Source organism: Fukomys damarensis, unplaced genomic scaffold (assembly GCF_012274545.1).
Source record: "Fukomys damarensis isolate Sample0158 unplaced genomic scaffold, DMR_v1.0_HiC HiC_scaffold_24, whole genome shotgun sequence".
Lineage (NCBI taxonomy): Eukaryota > Metazoa > Chordata > Mammalia > Rodentia > Bathyergidae > Fukomys > Fukomys damarensis.
Window position 1 is genome coordinate 70515116 of NW_022900936.1, and position 10577 is coordinate 70525692.

The following is a 10577-nucleotide window of genomic DNA, read 5'->3' on the forward strand; positions in this document are numbered from 1 at the left end:
AGGGGAAGGGTAGTAAGGGAAAAGAAAAAAATGTGAGATAATGAAAAGATGGAAATAAAGTTTTTGCAGATGGGGAGGGGAGGAGGGGGTGATGGGAGGGCAGGGACAAGGGGAAAAAATGAGAACCAAGACCACCTGTTATGTAGAGGTACAAGATCCCAACAATGAATGTAACTGTACTGTATCCCTAAAATGTACCAATAAACTCAAGTAAAGCTGAAAAAAAATAAATATTGGGGCTGGGGATTTAGCTCAGTGGTTCTGCCACCTGCCTTGCAAGGGCAAGGACCCAAGTTCAATCCCCAGTACCAAATAAATAAATAAAAATAAAATAAATATTGGCTGCTTTTAAGTATAGTTGAGGTATTGAGGTGCAAGAAGAGCTCACAGGTATTCTAGGCCAAGTCAGGGCTCAGGCATATCCTGGTGAGAGCCAAACACTGTGCTGGAGGTCATGATTTCTCAAGGTGAAATCCCGAGCAACTAGAAACTTCTCTGCATAAAAGTCTGTTGTCTTCTTTAGCCACATTTGGGGTGTGTGCCTGACATTAAAAGCAGACCACTTGGCTTATCCAGAACCCACGCTGGAAGTCTTCTGAAAGAACATGGGTGATTATCTTCCTGAGCAACTACCAATGGGCTGCCACAAGAGGCATGTGCACAACCCACTGGGGGAGATAAATGGAGGTTTCCACAGCCAATACAGATTCTCAGGAGCAGACACCTTGCCTGGAGTTGTTGGTTCATGACAGCAGCTTACCCTTTGGGCAGCTCTGTGTAGCAAGACCTCCAGGTGAGTAGCCCCAGACCCTTCTCTATTGACAGTTAACAATTCCTTTGGACAATTTCAGCTGGGGTCAGAAAGAGGGAGGGTTTGCCTAAAATGGAGAAATTCCCAATTGATTGCCTCTGCTTGAACACAGGATTAAGGAGGAACTGAGGTGATGTTTGGCTATCCCACCAGTGGTGATTGGTTCTTAGGAGAGCATCACACTGGAAAGTCCTTGGTGTGTGATACCTCTCTGAATGCCCTCCATTTGTTTCAGGTTACTGCTATCAGAGGAAAGTAATAGACAACCTCATCTCAAATGACATTAGAGACATGTACTTTTTAAAAATTTATTTTATTAGTACATATTTGCAGTTCCCGCAGTTTATAATCATCTTGGGTAGTGCTTACATGTACATAACACAGCTTGTTCCTTTTTTAACCCCCTTTTCCTTCTCCTCTCTGCTCTCCTTCCTCTTCAGTTCTCCTATCCCACTTTGCATCCTTGTTGATATTATTAATCTTAGCTCCCGTATGGCATAGTTTGCATTCACTGAGGTTATTAACTTCCTGTACATGGCATATCTTTATTCTAGTTATTTCCCCTTCCCCTCTTCCTCACTCTTGGTCCTTTTGCCCTTGGGGCCACTTTCCTATTGCAAGAGACTCATCTCCAAGGCAGGGCCAGGGATTTAGCTCAGTGGTTCCACCACCTGCTTCGCAAGCACAAGGACCCGAGTTCTATCCCTGGTACAAAACAAACAAACAAACAAAAAAACCCAGAGATCCATCTCCTAGTCCCCTTCCATCCATCTTCATTATTCTGTTCATTCTTTGACTCATTCAAATGAGCGACATCATACGGTATTTATGCCTGTGTGTCAGGTGTCAGGTTTGCAGGTGTATCCATTTTCCTACAAATGTCTGAAATCTTTCCTTTATAGCAGAGCAGTATAGCATTATATAGATACCATATTTTCTTTATTTAATCATCTGTTGATGGGTATATAGGCTGTTTCCAGGATTTATGAATTATTCTGCTATAAACATTGGTGTGCATGTACTGATGTGCTGAACTCTGATGTCTTAATCTCTTTGGGAAAGATACCTAGCAGGAAGATCACTGGATCCTATAGAATCGCTAATTTCAGTTCTTTGAGAAATCTCTGTACTGATTTCCATAATGGTTACACAAGTTTACTTTCCCCAATGTAACAACAATCAAGAAGTGTTCTGTTTCACCCACAGCCTCAGCAGCATTTGTTATTGCTTGATTTCTTAAGGATTGCCATACTTTCTGGAGTAAGATGGAATCTCAGAATTGTTTTAACTTGCATTTCTCTGACAGAGATGTTCAGCACTTTTTCATATATTTGTTGACCATTTGTATTTCTTCTTTTGTGAAGTGAGATGTGTATTATTTGCCAGTAGGAGTCCAGGCCAGGTGAGCCAGTGCAGCACCTTGTTGACATCTTTAAAGGACATGGATTTTCTCGGTCCTTTTGGCTCCATCTTTATTCTGAAGCTTTACTCTCAGACTCGCTCCTGCTATGGCAGCAAGATAGTGTCCCATGGTGGCATCACATCCAAACAAGGATGTCCAGAAAAAGACAAAAGTTCCATCCCTGTGTCTTTTTCCTTTTCCAATAAAACTTGCCCAGTTAATTCCTAGAATCCTTCATTTCACAACTCCTTGACTATAATGCCCATGAGAAGGGAGGATTGGCTAATGAATCCGGATTCTATTAGAAAGCAGAGGGGAAGGCAGTGGAGTATTAACTAAAGCACTGGTACACTCAGGTACCCCACATTACTGATGTTACCCTCTTCCCCACAACCAAAACACATATCCTGGCCTCTCCCACAGTTATGTTTTCAAGCACCTGCCCCAATGAATGGCAGGGGACATTGAATCCAGGCTACTTGGTTCACCGAAAGCCACTCTTGGCTTGTTCTCTAACCCCCTAGATTTTGGAAATTCTTTCTCACTTCTTTGCATTTGCTGGGACTCCTTCCCCAGTCAGGAGCCCTTTCTCTTCATCTCTCACATCACTGTCCTACTTGCTATTGTCAGTCTCCTCTTTTTAGTTGATTGTGAGTCTTTCCTACTCCCCAAACAAGATTGTGAACTTCCAGGGATCAGACATTGTATGTTTGTTTCTTTTTTTTTTAATTGGTAAATTTTAAATACACACGATGATCACATTCATCAGATAAAATCAGTCTAAGGCAAGCGTGCCATCTATGTGGGAGGCTGTGTACTCTATTTGCATGCATGAGAAAAAACCTGTAGCTTTGAGATGTTTCTGAGCAGCAGAAGGGATCATAGGGCCACACTGAGCATCTACACACCTTTTCCCAGCCCCCAGTCCAACGACAGCATGAGCCATCCCTTAGCAAATGTTTCAGAAGTTCACAGAGCATGTTGGAAACAGGCTGGTGGGACCTCTTGAGGAGAGACCCTTTCTTAGTCACTTTCCTCATTGCTGGGACAAAATATCCAACACTCACAACTTGAAGGGGGTTTCTTTTGGCTCACAGTTTCAGTGCATAGTTACAGCCTGGTGGAAGGTCCTGCTGCAGAGGAAAGCTGCTCACATCATGGTGACCAGAAAGCAGAGAGGGGAAGGTGCAAGCAGGGAGGGTGATGCACCCTCCCAGGTCACACTCCCCATTGACTCAGCTCTCCCAGCTAAGCCTCATTCGGCCATGGACTTAACAGTGGCTCAATCCACTGACGAGTATCCATCTGCCTTCTAGAAGCCCCACCTATGAACACACGAGTCTTTTGGAGGACATTCTAGATCTCAACAATAACAGATTCCAATATTCTACAAAAAAAAGTGATGATGTTACCCTTTCTCCCACTCTACCCCAAAGGGCCTACATGTGGCCTTCTGCCAGGCTCACTGTATTCTGGGAAAAGGATGTTATCACACTTTTCCAGGCCTACTGGACATCCGCTCTGCACTGACACTGCTTCCAGGAGACATCATGGCACATAAGTCAGAGCAGGGCCTTATAAATGTCATGTGATTGAGAGAATTTTACCTCAGGCAGGCCTCACCTCAGTGGATCCACCCAATCTACCCCGTGGTTGTGTCTCTAGTTATGGAATGCAAAACTGAGGAAGATGTCTGCAGCAGCTGACAGAACAGTCACACTGGTTCCCTGATGTGGAACCAAGCACCTGAAGGATGCAGAGTGGCGATTCCCACCACATCCCCATTCCACCTATTTAGCCTGTACATAGACAGATACACCCTGGGAAGGACAGTGGGTTGCTCTAAGCCGGATCAGGTACTGACTCAAATAGCAGCTGCTTTACCAGATGTGGTTTCATTGCTTAAGAAAATTAAAACATCCCCTGGTAACTGGTCTGGAAAATACCTTCTCTCCCATCTCTATCAATAGGACTCACTAGAAGCAGTTTTCACTTGGGAAAGCCAGCAATATAACTGCACTGTTCTATTTCAGTGGTACATCAACTGTGCAGTCCTACATCATTATTTATTTATAGAGATCCCCATTACCTTTCCCTTCCACAAGCTATCAGACTGATCCATTGCACTAAATATGCTAGTATGAAGTAGCAACTACTCTAGACTTATTGATAAAACATTGACTTGTCAGAAGATAAAAATAAATCAAACAAAAGTCAAGGGCCTTGTACTTCAGTGAATTTCTAAGGGATCAGTGGTGTGGGGCATGCTAGGGTTTTCTTCCTAAAAAGCTTGGTGCATTTGGACCTCCCTGCAACCAAGAAATCTGTACAATGCCTAGTAGGTCTCTTTCAGTTTCAGAGGCAATACATTCTTCACTTGGATGTGATACACTGACCTATTAATAAAGTGACCCCAGAAGCTATTAATTTTGAGTAGCATTCAGAGCAAGAAAAGGCTCTTCAACAGGTCCAGGCTGCTGTGGAAATGGCTCTGCCACTTGGGCCATATGATCCAGTGGAGCCAAAGTGAAGTATCAGGGACAGAAAGGGACACTGTCTGGAGTATTTGGCAGAGCTCCACAGTGCTCTTGAAGATTTGGAGCAAGACCCTGATATCAATCCCAGTTAACTATTCTTAGAAACCACTCACTTGTTATGGGGCCATTGGATAGATAGATATTTAATCAGGGGCCACAGTTACCTTGTGACCAGAGCCGACATCATGAAATGGCTGTGATCTGATCCACAGGACCATGAAGTTGGGTGTGCACAGTAGCATTCCACATGTGAGTGGGCTTGAGCAAGACTTAGAAGCAAAAGGAATAAAGAAATGGCCCAAGTTCTCATAGTCCCATTGTTTTTTCTTCTTTCATTGATTTTATTGGCACACTTTTTTTTTCCACTTTCTGAAGCTGTTCTGGAAGTCCTCTTTATTGGTACATTTTAAGTATACAGTACAGTTACATTCATCACTGGGGTCTTGCACCTTTACATGACAGACCTTGGTTCATATTTTTTTCCCCATTCCCCTGCCCTCCCTTCACCCCTTCACCCCTTCCCTATTTACAAAAACTTTGTTTCCATTTTTTTCCTTTTCCCACATTTTTTCTTTTCCCTACCCTTCCCACTTCCCTTACTCCTTTAGCCCATTTCTTCATATTTCACATTATCAATCATACAACTTGAACCCTATTTACATTTTTAATTTTTCATGGAAGAGAAACTATTCAGTGTTTACTCAAGTGTGTCCTATTGATTTCACTTGAGTATGGCCTCAATGTGCATCCATTTAGCTATAAATGTTTCTAGTTTCTCATTCTTTATGGCTAAGTAGTACTCCATTTTATAGGAAAAAAAACACATCTTCTTTAGCCAGTCTCCAGTTGATGGGCAGTTGGAGTGCTTCCAAGTTTTAGCTCTTACAAATTGTACCACGATAAACATGGGTGCACATATATCACTGTGGTATGATTCTTTTAATTCTTTTGGAAAGACACCCAGCAGGAGAACAGCTGGGTCAAACAGGACTTCAAATCCTACTTGTATCTCCATAAGGTTTTCCACAGTGGTTGCACCAGTCTGCACTCCCACTAACAATGGAGAAGTGTTCCTTTCTCCCCACAATCCTGCCAACATTTGTTTTGGATTTCTTGATAGCAGACATTCTTTCTGGGGTGAGGTGGAATCTCAGTGTTGTTTTCATCCACATCTCTCAAATGACTGTTGATGCTGAACATTTTTCATGTTTATTTGCTGCTTTTACTTGTTTGTCTGACAAGTGTCTGTTCATTTCAGATGCCCATTTTTGAATTGGGTCTTTTTATCTGGGGGGTCTGATTTTTTTGAGTTCTTTATATATTCTAGATAGTAAACATTTGTCTGAGGAACAGCTAGCAAAATTTTTTTCCCACATTATAGGTTGTCCTTTAGTTCTGTTGGTGGTTTCTCTTGCGGTGGAAAAACTTTTTAATAAGATGAGATCCCAGTTGTTGATTCTTTGTGCTAGTTCCCATGCTACTTAGGATTTGTTCATAGTCTTTTCCTATGGCAATGTCTTCAAGAGTTCTATCTAACTTATCTTACATCGAGTTTAGTGTTTTTGTTTTAATTTTAAGATCTTTAATCCACTTGGATTTTCGTTTAGTGCATGGTAAAAGATAAGGGTCTAGTTTTAATTTTTGACAGACTGAAATCCAGTTTTTCCAACACCATTTTTTAAAGAGGCTATCTTTCCTCCACTGAGGATGGTTGGCTCCTTTGTCAAAGATGAGGCAGTTGAGTACATCTGGAGTTATTTTTGCATCTTCTAATCTATTTTACTGATCTTTGAGTCTGTCAGTACCACACTGTTTTTATTACAGTGGCTTTGTAGTATAGTGACAAGGTGCGGATTGTGATACCCCCTGCCATGTCTCTGTTGCCTACAATGGCTTTTGCTATTGTAGGTATCTTCTGATTCCAAATAAATCTTTGGACTTTCTCTAGTTTTAGAATTTCAATAGGGATTGCATTGAATCTGTATAGCAGTTTTGGAAGTATGGCCACTTTCACTATATTGGTTCTTCCTACCCAGGAACAAGGGATGTCTTTCCACTTTCTTATATACTCTTTGATCTATTTTCAGAGTGCTATATTTTCAGTGTAGAGATCTTTTGCTCCTTTCGTTAGATTGATTCCTAGATACTTCATATTTGGGGATGCTATTGTGAAAGGGATTATTTCCCTAATTTCTCTCTCAGTGAGTCTGTTATTGGTGTACAAGAAGGCTATTGATTTTTGAGTGATGACCTTGTATTTAGCTACTCTTCTGAAAGTGTCAATTAAGTCTAGAAGTCTTTTGGCAATTTTTTGGGTCTTCTATGTAGAGTATCATATCATCAGCAAAAAATGACAGTGTAACTTCTTCCTTTCCTATCTTTATTGCTTTAATTTCTTTCTCATGTCTAATTGCTGTGGCTAACATTTCCAGAACTATATTGAATGAGAGTGGTGATAGTGGACATCCTTGCCTTGTTCCTGATTTTAATATGAAGGTTTTCAGTTTATGGCCATTTAATATGATGTTAGCTGTTGGTTTTTCATAGATAGCCTTCAAGTTGAGATAAAGACCATCTATTCCATTTTTTAAAAATCATGAATGTGTGTTAAATTATTTCAAATGGTTTTTCTGCATCTATTGAGATGATCATAAGCTTTTTGTCCTTGACTCAATATTAACATAGTATATTACATTTATGTATGTTGGACCATCCTTGCATCCCTGGAATAAATCCGACTTGGTCAGGGTGTATGATCTTCTTGAGAATCTTCTGTATTCCTCTTGCCAGTATATTGAGGATTTTTGTGTCTATGTTCATTAGGGAGATTAGTCTGTAGTCCTTCTTGGTTGGGTCTTTTCCTGGTTTTAGAATCAAAGTAACACTTGCTTCCAGGAATGGATTTGGAAGTATTGCTTCTCTTCCAGTTTCATTAAAAAGTTTAAAGAGTAGTGGCAATAGTTCTTCTCTAAATATTTTGTAGAATTCAGCAGTGAAGCCATCAGGACCCGGGCTTTTCTTTGTTGGTAAATTTTTAATTACATTTTCAATTTCATTGATTGGCCATGAGTTCAATTCCCAGTGAAAAAATAAATAAACAAACATGACCAACGCTTAGTTCCTGGTGTGGCCTCATTCCCTGAGGTTATCAGCCAGCCACCTGGCAGACCGATTACATTGTACTACTTTCATTACGGAAGGGTAGCATTATGTTCTTGCCAGAGTAGACCTTCCACATATGGATTTGCATTGTAAAGAATATGCCAAAGTTACCATCCATGAACTTGCAGAATGCCTCAGCCACTACTCTAGTATTCCACACAGCACCAGTTTTATTCAAAGAACTGACTGCATAGCAAAGAGCTTTAGCTGTGGGTGCATGCTCAGGAAATTCATGGGTCTTACTAGGTTTACCACTATTCTAGAGCAGCTGTATTCAAAAGAATGGTAGGATGGCCTTTAAAAAAAAATTGATGGTAGGATAGCCTTTTAACATGCAGCTATAGGGGCAATTATAAGGGATTTAGCTCAGTGGTTCCACTGCCTGCCTTGCAAGCACAAGGTCCCAACTTTGGTTCCTGGTTTAAAAAAAAAAATGTGGTATAGTCCCAGCTAGGTGACCATACATAAGGGTGGGCAAGGTTCTCTAGAAGGATGCATAGGCTCTGAATTAGCACCTAATATATGGTGCTGTTTCTCTTATAGCCAGCATCCACTGTCGAGGAATAAAAAATGGAAATGGGAGTTCAGTGTGATGGCAGATACCTGTAATCCCAGCACTTAGGAGGCAGAGGCAGGATAGGTGTGAACTCAAGGCCAGCCTGGGCTACATAGTGAGTTGAAGACCAGCCTGAACAATATAGCAAAACCCTGTCTCAAAAAACAAAACAACAACAACAAAAAAAAAAAAAAAAAAAAAAAAAAAAAAAAAAAAAAAGAAAAAGAAAAGAAAAAAAGAAAGAAAATGGGAACAGCACCACATTCTACTACCTGCATTGTAAAAGCTTTGCTTCCTTAACCTACGACCGTACACTCCACTGGCCTAGAGGTCTTGGTTCCAGAGGGACAAATGCTTCCACTAGGAGGCACAACAATGATTCCATTGATTAAGACCATCCCCAATGACTTGGGGCTTTTCATGCTTTTAAATCAACAGGCAAAGAAAGGAGTTACTGTGATGGCTGGGTCCAGATTGCCAAGGGAAACCATACTAGCACTGCACAAGAGTATGTGGGTACAGGAGACTCCTGAGGGCAGCTCTTAGCATCATGGTGCTCTGCGGTAAGGTCAGTGACAACAATCAATCCAGGCAGGGTTGCTAATGGCCAAGATTCTTCAGGAATGAAGATTGAGGTCACCCGAGTGGTTGAAGAGCCATGCCCAATTATGGTGCATTTTGTCACTTACAACCACAGGACCAGCTACAGAACCAAGAACTGAAACTGTCACATTTATTTTTAAATATATTTTGCATTTTTATATTATTGTATTTATTATATATGTTGAGCAAATATATTTTTCTTTCCATTTATTTTCCTATGCAGTGTAAAGTGTTTTGACTCTGTCATAGTATTTGAGTCAATTTTACAGTATAACATTTAAGTACTCTGTATATCAAGGATTTTACTTTCTTTTCTGGGAAAGGAGTTAGTGCATATTTTTATTGTATGCAGGACAGTTGTATTGTGTTTGGTAGGATTATGATCTTCTTATTGTTTTTATCAGGGGATTAAGTATGGTTTGCAGGGTTTCATAGAGATGTCCCGTAGACAAAGTGGACTTGCAATACTTATGAGTCAACTTGACTGGGCCACAGGTGCCCAGATATCTGGTTAATCATTACTTCTGGAATGAATGTCTGTAAGGTGTGCCTCATCCAACCAGCCCATGAGAGCCTGAATTAAACCAAAAGGTACAAAAGGGTTGACTCAGTTCTCTGCCTGGGTGCTTGAGCTGAGACACTGGTTTCCTCCTGCCCTTGTACTGGAACTTACACTACCAGTTCTCCTAATTTCAAGACTTAAATTTACACTCCTAATTTCCTGAATCTCCAGCTGGCAGACAGCAGACTGTGGGACTTCTCAGCTTCCAAGATCACGTAAGCCAAATTCTTACAAGAAATGTTTTCTTATAAGAAGCATCTTATGAGAAATTTCACAGGATGCATACACATATACTAGTAGCTCTATTCCTCTGGAAAGCCCTGGCTAATAAGCTCTCCTGCCTGAATAAAAATCTTAAAAGCACACTAACAAGGCACAACTGATTTTAATGAATCTGGCCCCCAGGCAGTGAAGGTCGGTGGTCTGTAAGAGACCCTTCAGCTGTCCCAGCATCCCGCCTTGAATTTTCAGGATGGCTAGGGATGAGGAACCCCAGCAGCACTTGATAAAGTCCTGAGCTGTGCAGATGGAGCAGAGAATCCATGGAGACTAAGGCAGCTAGACTTCGCAGAGCAATGTTCAGCATGGAAAGAAAACGCTGGCGATGGGCAGGTCTGTCCTACAGCTTGAGGAGAGTATAGCATGTATGAGGGAAATACTAGAACATGGGGAATAATCATTTAAAAGGACTAGAGTTCACACAGAGCTGGAAACTGAACACAGCCTGCCCAATCCAGCCTGACTAGAAAAACTCATAATTTACCTCACATTCAATAGAATGTAGAAAGGAAGGCCTTGTCTCAACAGTGGGGAATAATTAGTCCTAGGCATAGCCTTGTTCCAGGCCAAATGTGTGTGCATGTGTGTGTGTGTGTGTGTGTGTGTGTGTGTGTGTGTGACAAGACCAAAAAATTAGAATTGTTTTCAAGTAGTTCAACTGTGTC